Below are 13,266 nucleotides of genomic sequence, written 5' to 3' on the forward strand. Positions count from 1 at the left end.
TGTCAGACATGGACTAATTATATGTCAGGTAAAAAACCTTTGTATTGTCCTCAAGGATCTGGGAAAGTGTCACTTATTTGCTACAAGTCCACCAAGGTGCTGCAGTCTGGGATACAGGTACAGGAAATCATGGTGGTGCTGATGTGGGATCCAGGTACAGGAAATCATGGTGGTGCTGATGTGGGATCCAGGTACAGGAAATCATGGTGGTGCTGATGTGTCAAAAAGTATTTCTTGGTGTCAGTCTATCAGCTGGACTTGGATATCTTCATGTTCCTCCATGGTCATTTCCTGTACGAGTCTCTGCAAGAAGGTAACAATTGTATGTCAGATGAGGTACCAAACAATTAACTGAAAGTCACTGAGCCAATGAAGTACATTATTACATGAGCAAGACTATTTGTGAAAGCCATGTAAATTCCTGCACATCGAAGTACAAGGAAGCTGTTGTATCTTCAATCAAAACTAATTAAGTTGCTTAGTGATATTTATTAGGTAAAATTGTTCAACATGGTGACAAATCGATATCTGAGTAAAGGGTTTCAAATGTTTTTGTAAGCAGCACTTTTCTGAGTGGTTAGTAGCAACAAGACACGGGGGGAATTACGAGTCTGAGTTGCAGGTGTGTAGTTCAGTTAACACCATTATTTTTGTACGATATACTAAACATATCAGCAAACGATGTAATCTAAATACCACATATTCCAAGCAAAGGTATGTTTTGAGCCATTCACATGCATGCTCGAATGGAATTATTTTTCCATGATGACATAATTGTACGTTACGAGGCACCGCGTTCTCTTCCTCGTCGTTTCTCTCGCCCCCTTTGAGATGGTCCACATGTCTATAAAACGTATAACATAACTGTGTATTCTCTGTTGCATGGTTTAGTTGCACTAACAAATATGAACATAGATAGCCATTATCATTAGCTGACGTACAGTATTTCCAAACAATGCCGACAAAAATATTAATTCTGAAATTAAATGACTAAATCACAATTATTAGGGATCTGTACAGTATGTCTAACAAATGCAATTCACTTACGTCATCACTCGAGGGAATACCAGAAGTTGTTTGCGTTCTGTTCCGGTGAAATTGGTGGTAGGCTGTTGAAGTAGGGTCTCTCTGGGACGCCGTAGTTCGTGTGCTTAAAATCATTGCATTATCTTGTTTGACCGATAGATGGCGGTCGTGAGCTACACACTGGGGCTTTAAGCTGACTAAAAAAAACAAACAAACGTCTTGCCCTCATTAGTGTCGCAACACAAATATTTTTATCGTTTATTCTTTTGACTCTGATACATCCATGCACAAGGTTGTGTTGAGAAAGAAAAAAAAAAGGTTATTGTTTGTTTGTTCTTTTCCTGGAAGATTATTTATGCTACCAAAAAGGTCTCCTAAGTCCCCCCATGTGTTGTGATAAGAGATTGTGTGACTCCAGCTTTCTTCTGTTTGATATGCGCCCCAGTCAATGGATTAGCGGGAGACTCTTCGGGCCTAATCTCGGTTTCACTCCGCTGCACAGAGATTCGCTTTTCTGCTGTTCGAATCTCTCGGTGAGGCTTTTTGTGAATGCTGTTTAAATGTGAGTGTTGAAATGGCATCCCCTGTGTCTTTGTAGGCACCGGTGAGGGTATTAGCAAAGAGGCTCTAAGGGGCTTAAGAGGTCAGCCCTCCTTTTGTGCGGAGACACAAAACACTTCCTGTGGGACCCTTCACCCCTCTGTGTTCCTCCTTCAGAAAGCCAGGTCCTGCCTGACCATTCACATTAATCAGTCTTACCTCCTAATGACTGCAGTAAAGCTCCTAAAAACTGCTTCCAAGACACTCCTAAAGAGCCACTAAGCTGCTAACAGTTTGCACGATCCTGCTGCACTTTGCAGGGCGGGTAGCGAGGTGGCTGCTTTGCCCTCTCTCGCCCTCACCTTATGTTCTAAAATTGCAAAACATTAGTTTAGATTGTTGCTGAAACTACAACTACAATGTCATTATGTTCTGCGGTTTGGTTTTCGTAGCTTTTACTGTAGCATTAAAGTGTAATGATTGCGCCTATATGTTGATTTGTAAAAAGAGAGATTGCCTCTGGAATGTGAAATTTCTTTAAAATACAATCTCTTGACCTTCATTAAAAGCACAGGGCCAGCTAATTTTATAGCTGGTGAGTTTCAATACAATAGACAATCTTTTCGCCGAATATATCATTTGGTTTAATGGACCACCGTAATTTAGCTGTCTGATTAATTTTCGACCGGAACGTGATTCGTCAGTGTCAGGTGATGAACTCGGTGTGACTTTGTTGGACCTTTCGTGTGACTCCGAGACCCCATTGAATGTTTCCTCCTGGAGGATTTCTGCTCACTTGGTGCTTTGGGACTTGTGAAATATTAAATAGGCTGTTTGTGATCTCACGATAGAGCTTGGACAAACCTTCACACGCAACCAGGAGAAATCCAGGTCAGGACCACCATTACGTTAATCGAGGCTTTGCCGTTATGTCGCCTTTTCTTTTTTTTTTTCCTAACACAAATACTTTTCCGGAACTGTTACTTTGATTCAGGGGATTAAATAGTTATTTTATCGCTAACCAATTTAAGCGCAGGTTCATTTGCTAAACTTTCAGACTGTCAAGAGCTTTTTCCATGACGTCTGACGTCTCTGCTTTGCCTTTTTCTCCACACGGTGCGGCAGAGCCCCCAGCTGAGGCCGCCATTTTCCGACATGGACTCCATTTTGTCTCTAAGAATAAAAAGTAGGTTACGAATCATGTGAGCATTTTAAGATCTGACACTCAACCTAATGCATCTTTAAGTTAGTTATGTAGGACTCCTCTAGTTTTCTAAAATAGTGATACAATTTCTTAAACTAGCCGTGTAGTTTTTAATCTTTATAGTTTGTTGTATTCAAATTGCCATGGATTTTGGTGAGGCATTTTATCATTGATTTTCTTTTGAATTCCTGAAGTAAACTTTCAGCACACTTTTTTTCCCCAGAAATATATATATATATTTTATTGTTTTCATTAAGATTCTAATGCCCATCATACAAACCTAAGTGACTTCACTTATACAATAACAATTGTTTGATTAACTAGAATAAGTGCAATTTCTGGAGAAATTGCGTGGAAATGCTGAAAGCTGAATGCTAATAGCTGAATGCTAAGATTTGAATGCATGTGAAATACTTATGAAGTAAATTGAGAGATATATTATGAACTTATGACCTGCTGGTCACTGAACAATGCACTTTACCAACTGTGCCACCGAGCAGTGTAAGACACCTGGTAATGATGATAAGTTATATGTATGGAAGTGGGCGTGGAAAGTGATACTTAGAAAAAGTTCAATGTCCCATTGAAAATGAATAGGGAAAAGTTTATATTAAATGTTAAATTGTGCAAATACTGTAAGTAATGTGTAATCAGACAATATATACACCGGGAGACATCAATTTTTGAAGCTCGTTGAAATTGGAACAGTGTAAATCGGAAGTATTATGTGAGAGTTGTTATGCATGTTATTGATTTTTTTTTAATGATACAAGCTCATACACGTTAGCACACATGCAAGTTGTATATACACTGTTCAAAAACTTCAAAAGTCAGAACTGTATGTGATGTTTTGTACGGTACAGTTTAAAAACAACAAACGGTGGAGCTAAAAAAATAGTTGTAAATGCTATAAAAATAGTTATAAATAAATGTTATAAAATTGGAATAATCTGGAGTGACTCAGTGACAAAATCTACTGAAAGTTGGTTGGTGTTTTGAACTTACGTTATTGTATTTATATAATAATAACAGAAAATCAATACTAGTTAGCTGAAAAATAATCTTTTGTAATGACTAAAAGAATGCTGTCTTAATTTACGTTCCATTATCTCAATGACATTGTACATGCTGTTTTTGCACAAGCTGCTGTGCGGGTACCTGGTGCACCTATTTGAGTTGGTACCTTGGTGCTCATATCAGTGGTCAGGGCAGCAGCGCAACGGCAGCACGTGGGCCAACGCTACGAGCGCTCACATCCATGATCCCCTTTTATGTCTTGGCTCCATCAGGGCCCAGAGTTATTCTTGTGCATAATTGATGGAGGAGTTAGAATAGCAGAAGTAATGCGATGAGAGGGTGCAGCCAAGCGGAGCGAGGGATCGCGTGCGTGGGGCTGCAAACATTGCAGGGGACGAGAGGAGGGCATCTGGCGGAACAGGTCCCAGCGCTGAGTCGACACAGAATATGTCATCGCGCTAGCCAACCACAGCGCTCCGTTCTCCACCAATGAGAGGCTTCTACTCCAGCGGAGTACTACGGCCTCGGACAAGAGACCCGTTCATTCTCTGATAGTATAATGTTGGCTTCCATTGCCACTTAGTTGTGCCAGCAAGGCTTCGCGGTAGATTCAGAAGCTCATTCACATTTGACTAAAGATTTTGAACAGAAAGCTGAAACGTCAGAATTGAAGTTTTGTTGCTCATAAAGAATTCTTAGGAGGCTTCTTTTTTGTGTGAGTGGTGACAGGGCGGACATCACAGCTTCCACAAAGAGAAGCTAATAGTTCAACAAGCCTGCATTGTCTGTTTAACAAAAGAGACAATGTCACAGAGAGCCAACCTGATAGCAGCAGGGGAGACAGGTTTCACTTTCTGCTCATTTTACAGAAAACTCTTGTTCTGTGTCGCGCTTATCTTTCAGAGAATGTGACATAGCAACGTAACAAGGAATGATACTGAATTCCTCATTTGCTAATTTGAATTTGAATGAAATGGACTTGCAAGCAGGCATATACTCACTATATCATTAACAAAAACAGCTACGGTAACTCATTTTAGACACATGAATTTGATTCCAAAAAATGTCAGACAAAAAAACAAAAGCTTACATACATAAAGTGCTGAAAATATTTTTAGTAGTAAAGTATTACGTTATTTGGAATAAAATAAAAATAATTCTTATTTTTTTTTATTTTTTTTTTAGGGCATAATCATTATTCATATTTATTCTTATCTGTAATGAAACAATAAATGCATGAAAAAGTTCAAAACTAAAAGCAAAATTTACTCTATATATCATTATAATAAATTAGTTGTGTATATATCTGTGAAATTAATATTATATATTATATATCAAATAGTTGTAGAGATTTCAGATTTAATATATTTTTTAATTCAGGAAATTACTGTTTAGTATATTAGAAAAATAAGATCCCCTCACATAATTTCTCCGAGCAGATCAATGCGGGAAAAGTAATGATCATATAAAAAAAAAAAAAATCAAGTATATCTAAAATTTTGCTGTTATAATGAGTCATAATTATCATAATTTAAAAAAAAACATTTAAATAGTAAAAAAACAACAACACTAAACTATTGTATACTTCTATAATTCTTGTACAAGATTTTAAATTTCTAACTTATTGAGTGTCTTCCCAATAATGGTTTAATGATTTGCTACTGTTAAGATATGTAACAGTTCATGTATTGTTTGTTTTTTATTTGATGCCCTTAAGAGTAAAGTACACATTAAATACTGCTAATGAGAATTTATTGTCATTTTGTTGGCAGTCTAATGAGAAGAGTAAAAAAAAAAAAAAAAAAAAAAAAAAAAAAAAAAAGTGACGCTGTGCAGACTTGCAGAAGAATTTGTGTCGACAGTAGCTGGTGTCTAAAGTCTTTTGAGAAAAAGCGACTTGTCCAGCCGAGCACTTAGAGGTCACTGGACCTTGACTCAGCCTATTAAGGTCATAAAAGCAAACTCATAAAGATGTTTTATTTGTTTCCTGAGTATGCTGGCTGCTTAGGTTTCCATCAGTAGTCTTTATGGCTTTGCTGCTCATATTTCTGTCTCGGGAGGGAGGACGAAAAGGTTTCAGTGGACTTTTGTAAGTTGCAAAAACATGGTCAATAATTTTGACAAGTGATTTTCTGTGCCACTTTGGCATGAATCTTGAGTTTTTTTAAAAAGAGAAAGTGTGTGTATTATTCATTGAAAAATACCAAATGTGTGATATTATTTATTTTATTATTATTTTAGTTAATACAATTGTTAGCATGCTTATATAATTTTGGTTTGAAAACATATTAGCTGTATGTTCCACTTGAAAAAAAAAAAAAGTAATTAGCAAATTGTATTGTATTTAATTTCAGGGATCAACGACAATCTTTTAAAAATTTTTGTGAGTAACCAATATTTATACTCATAATGTTAAAATGTTTGAAAAACGTTTATTTAGTGTATTCATTATTTTACTATGAATAATTCTGTACATAACATTTTTTTTTCTGATTTGATTTTCATTCATCATTTGGCCAAACGTTTTTTTTTTAATCATTATTATTTATTTTATTTTATTTTTTTAAATACACGGACTCTTCAGGCAAATGAATCCTCTTTTTTTTTTTTGTCTTACAAAGAATGATATTGAATTTAACAGCAAAAAAAATCTTGTAGGCAAAAATGCCATTTGCATGTGTGGACCTTGCTTTGATAGCACCATGTGTCACTGGCCCGAGGTTCCAATTCTGTCACTCGCCCTCAGTTTCATGATTTCAGTCTGTTTGGTTATGGGCTTGACTAAAGGGGACAAATTGATCGACTGTAAAGATACTCGCGGTCGTTTGGCCGATCGTCGGGTTCGCGTGGTCCTTGAAGAAGTAGTGCAAGTGAGGTCTTGACACACGATACGCTGTGGCTGTGGGGGTGCTTCAAGAAACACGGCAGCTAAGACGTCACACACGTTTACCATACGCCAAGCCATTCCTGTATGGAGGCAGAGCCACTGGAAAGTTTGCCCAGCAACCCAACCGTGTGTAGCGGGAGATGCGGCGGCGCTACGATTGTTTGACACAGTTATGCGGTCAGACCGCAAGAAACTCTATTTAGAATTACAAAAAATAGTATAATTGCCTTTTTAGACAGCACTATATTTTGTCAAGTAGCAAAATATTTTCAATCTGTTTTTTAATTGCTGTACAGTATGAACTACAAACAGTAGCAGTTACTTATATTTACATCGTGTAAAGACTTTACTATCTGGCTCTCAAAATGTACCAAAAAAAAAAAAAAAAAAAGTTCCTGCCCCTCAACTCTGCTGTAAAAAGGGATCGATATGCAAATGATTACCCTTCACTTAAGGGGGGCGAAGGAGTGCCGCGTCTTCTCCGAAAGTCACCAATCAGGATTTAGCTTGCACCCCTAAAAGAACCAATGAGCCATGAAGCAGCTGCACTGTCATTGGCCCGCTCAGGCCGGATCACCAAAACTATGCCAGATACACCAGGGCAGAAATAACCCACAATTCCTTTTGCCCTCCGGGAGCAGGCAGATAGATTCATCCTTGCCGCTTTTCTTGGAGATGGAAAGTAAAAAGGCAATAAACTTTTTCAGTAATTTGTTATTTGTATCATCTGTGTGTGCATCCTGCCAAGGACTTTACAAGGTTACAAAGAGCCGCGGTTTCTTACTTTTCATTTAAATGTGTCGTGGTATTCCCTAGTCCTCCCGATTCCCACCTATCTAGTCCTGATCTCTGTCTCTTACACACACACACACAGACAGAGGAAGGTAAAAAAAAAAAAAAAGAAAGAAGAAAAATAATCTGGAGACAGTTTTATTTATATTCATAGTAATATACTTTTTTTTTTTTTTTTACAAATCTAAACACATAAATAAATAAATAAATAAATACATAAATAAATAAATAAATATGTGTCGATATTATTGTACAGAATATAGTTTGACAAGTTGTTCTCATCCCATTAAATACCAATATTTTGATTTATTTATCTATTTTTTTGTCATTTTGTGAGGCTGACACTGTTTGGCATTTTTATTGTAATTATCTAAGTTTTTGGTTAATGAAACAAATGAAGCATTTAAGTGTAAAATGCTTTTGGTTAATCTATTTAGGTTCAAATTCCTCTGCTTGATTATTGTCACACTGCTGATAGCATCACCATGGGGACCTCTACCCAACTATGCAGCTAATAAAAGTGCTGCTTCTTCAACTCTTTTATTTCAAGTCACACAATGTTTACATACTTTTATCATTAATCCTTTTGAGCCTCTCACAACTTGGTTGTCAATATGTCAGCCACAAACGTCGTGCATACATTATTATATTATATTATATTATATTATATTATATTATATTATATTATATTATAGGAGTGTGAATTGCCTAGTACCTGGCGATTCGATCCGTATCATTATTCATAGGTCACGATTCGATTCGATGAATTTATAAGTCACTTATTGCAATTTTTTTTTTAAACTCAATTTTAGAAAATACTATTCAGTAAACTTGTACATGTACACTGTACATTTGTATGAATTGTATTATTTATTTATCTGAAACTTGTGTCCTAATTGTGAGCTACTGTATTTAATAAACAGGTTGCAATCTGTTTCATGTTTGAACAGCATTGAAATAAAATATTATGGCTTAATGTTCCATGAATATAACATTCTTCCTTGCTTAAGGTGTGAATCCTAACCCTAAGTAGGACGTGTTGTTGAATATTTTTCCATCAAAAATGGATGTTTAAAAATCGATTCAGCTGCCTATTGAATCAATTTGAGAATTGCGATCTGTAACATCGCGATATATTGCCGAATCGATTTTTTTTAACACCCCCATTATATTATATTATATTATATTATATTATATTATATTATATTATATTATATTATATTATATTATATTATATTATATTATATTACATTATATTATAAAACAGTACAATTCTCAAATCTAATCAGGGTAATTCTGCATCTTGCAGTCATACTTACTGTATTGCTTACACTATAACATAATTAAAAAGGACAGGTGAATATGTACTATTTGGGCAGTAGCAAATATGACAACAAACAACACATTGAAAGGCACACAATACTCTATATGAAAAATAATTTATGGTCAAAAGTCGATGTTATGAAACCAACATGAATCCAGAAAATGAGCACAGTTGTAGTCTGAAATAAAGCCAAAAAAAAAAAAAAAAAAAAAAGACATTTTAAATGTCTAATGTGGCGTGCATGTCGCATTGCCCGCCATCCAGATGCTGACTGCTGCTGCTCTGCCATCAGATAGGACAGACTGATTAAGGCTGCTCCGTCTGAGAATTCGCATAGCTCTGAAGAAAAAACAAAACAAAATCCTTCACCCCTGACTGTTCAGAGGACTCTCTGCCAATTCTCACTTGACTAAACCTTTATTATAAGTATTAACCGCTGCCTGATGACACAAAGGGATCAGTTCCACCACAGAATTTGGACCTCTGTGTGACAATAAGATGGGTTTCATCTTTTAAATTAACTGTTTGGGTCAGTGGAATGTTTGATCTTATTCTAGGTCTTTTTAATTATGTCTGCCGCTATAAGGAACAAGAGTGTTTAATGGAACACAAGACACTCATTTGCATATTTTGGTGTCGACACAAACTTTGGGGAGACAGTGTGACCCAAACATGTCACTCGTGCCTGCTCACAAGAGGAAAACCCGCATGGACTCGTGAGCAGGGTGTCATTTGTTGATCCTGTAAGTCAGCTGTTTGATCATAAATTGTGATTAATCAGCCATGAGACAGTCGGAATTAAGCGCGGCTTTTCATGTCAGGAGTAAGTGCAGCTTGAGCCGTCTGGCCGGCCCAAAATGCTTTCTAGTTTAGCCGAGCAGACGGTGACAAGAGGAGGCTGCACGGTGGCGGCCCGTACCTGGAATGTGGCAGGGTTTAGTCTGCCGTTTCTTGAGAACAATCCATTTTTGCCCCTTTGATATGTGCAGCAGACTGAGGGTGAAAAAAAAGAATATCTATTGATATATGAGTTATTCCTTTGATGGAACTTCTTTGTACAATTTTTTAACATTATCCGAAAACAAAATCTGTACCATTACCCAATTTTTGAGTTGCTTGTGTTAAAATTGTGATTATAATATTATTACATTTTGTACTCATTATTCAGTTTAAAAATCATTTTCAAAACATTTTATCTCCATTTAAATGTTCACCAACATGGTTATCGTCATGTTTGCCTTGGATGCAGCATCTGCTTGGGGAATCAGACTTGCAGCTGTTCGTTCAAGTGTAGCCATTTGCCAGACCACAGGCTTTTTCCGCTGAAATACTCCCAGATGAGCAATGGAAATCAAGGCTTTAAGCAAACTGGAAGTCACATTCCTCAACTGGTACACAAACATTCAACTGGATCGTCAAAGCTGTGTGACATCATTGCAGCACAAGACAATGCAAACTTGGAATCAATTAAGAACTTGATATATACATACATTAGGGCTGGACGATATTGGAAAAACATGCGATATGCGATATAGTTGCTGAATATAGCAATATCGATATTATTGCGATATTTAACATGCATCTAAAGAAATAACATTTTTATTATCGAATGAAAGAATTACATTTTTTCATACGGCAAAATAATCTAATTTAATGTATTCTTAATTGTAATTACCTCTCGATAATGTTCAACTATTGGATGGCAGTGCACATTTTAGTTAATTACACTGTGTTCCAACTATTTTTTGCATTATTAGGGCTGGAACTAGGGGCGTGGAAACCAAATAAAAAGAGGGTGAAGATGGATTTTTTTTCAGAGAGTGCAGTAGTGAATTGTATCAGTCGTTTCCTCTCCTCACGAGCTTTGAACTGAGTGTCTTCTCTCCTTTTTTGTTATGTTTAATAAATGTCAAACGGGTAAACCTGATAGTCTGACTGGTCAAATTCAGATAAAAGCATAAAATTCCATTAGCCCGACCGATATGCAATTTTTGAGGCCGATGCGGATACCGATTTGTGGCAGAAAAAAATACCGATTACTGATTAATCTGGCGATTAGTTATTAAAAATATATATAATACAAATAATGCCAGCTAAGGCTGTTTGAAAGTGCAATATAAATCAAGATAACTTGACTGCTCCTGTGCGTTTTGGCCTCTTGAGGGCAGTGTGGTGCCATGCATCCATGGCGTTCACACTTAAAAGTGAGTACAGAAGAAGGTTGCGATTGAATTCTATTAAAATAACTCGTTTTTCACACATTGGGAAGAATTTGTGCCTTTGCGTCTTGTTATCTCATCTGTATGTGTTCCCACAAGATTTGTGCTATTTGAAGGAAAAACACTGTTTTTTTTGGAAGTCAATGCTAACTTCTTGTCTTCCTTTTAGCATTTGCTAACTTCCTGTTCGTGCTAGGCTAGGGATGTTTTAGAAACGAAGCATGTCTTGTATTTAAATATACAGCAGATGTAATTCTTTACGTTGTGTGGTTAGTTTTACAGTTAACTCCAACTGCGCTGTCATTAAAAAGGACACTTAAGGATAACAGAATAACCAGAATAACATACGCTACACACTTGCTAGTTGCTAATGCTACGAAAGCAAAATGGTGCATTCAGGGCACTTTCACAGTGTCGGAAACTTCGATTTTCTTCGATAATGTTTTAAGGGGGAAATAATCGGCCATTTGGCCCAATTCGCCGATTGTTTTGGTCGATGTTTGAAGGCCAATAATCGGCCTATTATAATCGGCGGCCGATTAATCGGTCGGGCCCTAAATTCCATATCAAACTTATTGCATGTCTTTGCGATATGCATATGGCAGAGGCCAATATCGCGATATTGATATTTTTTCGATATATTGTGCAGCCCTAACAAACATACATACAGCGATTAATAATTTATGCACCATATCGCTTTCTGGGACATTTGCATTTGCCAAAACTGGTCTGATACTTACTTTTTATTTAGGTACCATTGACATATTCACTTTATGACACTGGAATACACTAAATTGTAACGCAAACAATTGAAAACCTCATTATGGGGTTGAACTGTAAAGCGTGATAGAGATTTTGCATAAGAAAAAAAAATAGCAAACTGAGAGGGTTGATTATCCACGGGGCTAAATATGAACCTGAAATGTTTCACATAGGACATTTACCAGTACATAGTACCTATAGGGATAAAAAAAAATAAAAAATAAAAAAATAAAATAAAAATAAACTTAACTCAATACTCTTTGCATATTGTAATTAAAAACACATTTACAAGCAGTTAAAAAATAGCTTACCAAACTTACTAAAAGTGCGTACAGTGCAAGATTTCTGAAAACACGATTTTAAAAATACTTTGAAAGACCTTAATCATCACAGGTACAGTATTTATTAATGTTACAGGGGAGTGTATTAGTACAGGATTTTATGGTACATTTCTTCTATTGCTTTGATGCTGAGTTTTAAAAACTAAATAAATAATATAACAGATACAAATGAGGAAAATCAGCTCACATATAAAAAAAAAAAGTGATTTTTTTTTTTTTATTAACGTGTAAGCGAAGAAAATTTGTAAACTTTGGCTTGTGCAAAAAATGCTCAGTCTTAGGTTTAAACGTGGCTAGTTTTGTGCTACATGTACTCACAAGATGAGCTGTCTTCCTCCATCTTGTATTTGATGAGCAACTCAATGACTCCCTACTGGTCAAGAATCATCGTCACAGTCATATCAACTGAGTCAATATGAAGATATTGGGTGGAAACGGTTGTGCACTTATGAACGTCTGCTTTTAATTATATCGCTACAAGTTACACAGTAACCCATCACATCACCTCAGATGATTTTTTTTTTGTTATGTCTTATTTGAGCGAGAAATATTATGAAACAGCATACAACGCTAGCACAAACGCTTTAAAATGAGGTCGACTCACCCGGCACGGCATGTCCAGCGCATGCCGCGCCCTCCCCACCAATGTTTCGTCTACCGCCCTTTTGTTCCGCTCCGGAATGGAGTTGACGCGCGCGAATCCGAACGCGGTGCGCTCGGCAGTTCATTATTTGCCGCTGTTCTCACGGAGGCGAGTGAAAAATCACTCCTTTAATGTCAAAGGTTTGCAGGGCGTAGCCACACCCACTGTTGTCTACAACCGGGTTCCCTTCGTCTCACAGAGCGCAAGGGGGGAAAGAAGCAGCCTTGTTGTAAACAAATTTCCGGCTTCCACCTTTTTATACAGCGCTAATTGGACACTGGCTCCTAAGAGGATCTTTTCTTTTTTCTCCATGTCCACATTATGCATGTTCCATACACTTCCAAACACGCATTCTCTCCAATTAGGCCTCCTTTTAATGGCACTTTAAAGATTCCTTGCATAGAGTGATGGCTCGGGTGCGTCACAGGGCTGTATCGACAAGTCGTTTCCCGACATCACACCTCACATCTGTCTTCAAACGCGTGTTAAAATTCATCTACAGATAGCTGCT

The 13,266-nt window shown here is 36.8% G+C and overlaps 1 protein-coding gene across 1 annotated transcript in view; it reads left to right on the forward strand.

Annotated features, from left to right (window-relative positions):
* The window catches only part of LOC144002601 (ephrin-A5-like), a 166,901-nt gene that overhangs the window by 10,250 nt on the left and 143,385 nt on the right, over window positions 1-13,266 (forward strand). The window lies entirely within an intron of this gene.

The sequence above is a fragment of the Festucalex cinctus genome, chromosome 15, assembly GCF_051991245.1.
Source record: "Festucalex cinctus isolate MCC-2025b chromosome 15, RoL_Fcin_1.0, whole genome shotgun sequence".
Taxonomy (NCBI): Eukaryota; Metazoa; Chordata; class Actinopteri; order Syngnathiformes; family Syngnathidae; genus Festucalex; species Festucalex cinctus.